The sequence below is a fragment of the Sminthopsis crassicaudata genome, chromosome 6 (genome assembly GCF_048593235.1).
Source record: "Sminthopsis crassicaudata isolate SCR6 chromosome 6, ASM4859323v1, whole genome shotgun sequence".
Taxonomy (NCBI): Eukaryota; Metazoa; Chordata; class Mammalia; order Dasyuromorphia; family Dasyuridae; genus Sminthopsis; species Sminthopsis crassicaudata.
This window is the reverse complement of record NC_133622.1, coordinates 198,094,514-198,096,985: the sequence shown is the minus strand read 5'-3', so window position 1 is coordinate 198,096,985 and position 2,472 is coordinate 198,094,514.

Here is a 2,472-nt window from a genome sequence, read left to right as displayed (position 1 = left end):
TACCACTTGTTTAATGTTACTTTATTACAGTGTCTTTCCCCTCCCCCATCCCACCACTTTTTTTTTTTAAGAGTTAATATGTTTAGTTATAGGTTAGAAGATTGGAGTATGGAAATTCACACAAACATATATGCACACCCATACACCCATATATAATGAACACTTAGAGGTAACACGATAGTATTAACAGGATCTGTTTGAATCTTGTCTCTGCCATTTAAAACTTGTATGTGCTTGAACAATATATTAACTATACTTAACCTCCTTGAGTCTCAGTGCCTTTCTCTGTAAAATATGGAAGTAGAAACCCTGAAATATTCCTCACGGCTCAAAATCCACGATGTTGTGACTCTACTTGAAAGCAAATAGTTCTCAGAGGCTTATCCTCTGTGGAGCAAACATGATTGTATCATTCCCATTTTAAAGAGGAGGAAATTGAGGCAAACACAGATTAAGTGACTTGCCCAGAGTCCTACAGCTGGTGTTTGAAATCAGTTGCTGATTCAAGGGAGGTCCAACAGTGTTATCCACTGAACCAGCCAGCTGCCTATAATTTTAGAAAAAGTCTTCATCTATATGTAATTGAATTTAACAAGCATTTATGAAACCTCTAATATGAGCAAGTCATCTTTTTTCTGGGAACCAGCCATAGGATGAGGAAAAAGAAAATAGTTTCCGAACTAAAAGAATTTGCTTTTGTTTGTTTGTTTGCTTTCAAGTGTAGGCTCTCTATTTCCCAGATTATTTGTACTTCTAGTATATATATAGGGCTAGTCAGCAACCAGGCCCTACCTTGATCTCCTATTAACACTGACTGCAGGAGGGAAGCTGCAGGTACATTATCTCTATGTAGATGCTTTACCTTCATGAACAGGTTAAATCCCGTTTTAAGTCGATCCCGAGGCTTAAGATGCGTTCAATATCGCCAGCATCTGGTCACAACTGGTTCAGTATCTCCTCTGCTTCAGCAGTGGCTTATAGGATGCCTGAAAAGGTAAAATGTTACAGCATAAGTGAAAGATATGTGTCCAATTGATCTACTAGAATAACCATCCACAAAATGCAATTTTGGGGGGGCGTGGGGGAAGAGGGGAAGAAAGAGAAGTCAACAATTTCCCAAGCCAGATAGAAAGCAACCATTTTAGCTTCTATAATATTGAAGAATAAAATACTGACGTGAAGGCAGTCTCAATCTATGACAGCAGCCCTTGGTATCATGCTGATGAGGGCCCAAATGGATCTCTCTCTCCAGTAATTTATTTACTGATTTACCTAACCCTCCATTGACTCCTTCATTATCTATGTATAATTTAAGGGAGCTATTCATTCTCTTCTGCCTATAAATCTCTTTTCTACCTATAAATCTCGTTTCTTCTTCTAAATCACTTTTTTAGCTATATATCTCTTTTCTACCTATGTATCGCTTTTTTCATATAAATCTCTTTTCTAACTATAAATCACTTTTTTTCCTATAAATATCTTTTCTACCTATAAACTTTTCTACTATAAATCTATCTTTTCACTTATCTACCCATCATTATCTATTTAACTATGCATCGAGTGTATCTATTGGATCTATTTGTTTACCCTATCTATCCCATCTATCTATCAGCACTTATCTATGTATCTAGTCTATTAGTCTATTTGTCCACTCATCCATTCTTCTATTCACATACTACTCCCTTGGCTGTCAGGATCCAACTGGGTTGTTGGGGAGAGAACCTCACCTTTAAGTCAGAAAACCTTGGGTGTTCTCAGGCGTGTCACAATGGGCATGACACAATGAGGTCTCCATGGAGAAGGTAAGCAAAGCAAATGCTTATCAGATGAGGATAGTGCTCACCTGGTATTGTTAGGATTACTAGGTGAGAACTCACGTTGTCTGGACAGTGACAAGGTGAGAATTCAGGTTGTCTGGACAATTACAAGGTGAGAACTCAGGTTTACTTTATAGAAGGAGCAAGCTCATTGGATGAAGTGGTTCTTCCCAGAAGCCCTTGCATTATCCCACGCCCATTATCTGGGAGGATAAAGGAGGCAATAGTGGGCCTGGAAAGTCAGTCTGCCTGGAGAAGGATAAGAGCTGCAGGAGATTCAGAGCCAGGATTCAAGGAGAAGACTCTGCACTACATCTGGCTTGATGCAGCTCTCTGCAGGAAGGGAAGTCACTTCTCTGGACAAGAGTTAACAGCAACTCCCTGGAGACAACAGTTCACTACAGGAAGAAGAATCTGTCTGAGAGATTTGAGTAGACACAGCAGATCTCTTCCCAGAGAGCGATCCAGCAGCTTCTGGAGACGACAGCACGCTACATTTGGCGTCCACACGTGGGGCAAGGACTTTTGCTTATCCTGACAAGAGGAGCTAGACCAGACCTTCGCAATTTGGCGCCCGAACAGGGACAGACACGGTCCTGATTCCAGTGGAAAAGCCTCCCATCCAGATCTCAGTCTCTCTGACCCAGAACTGTTA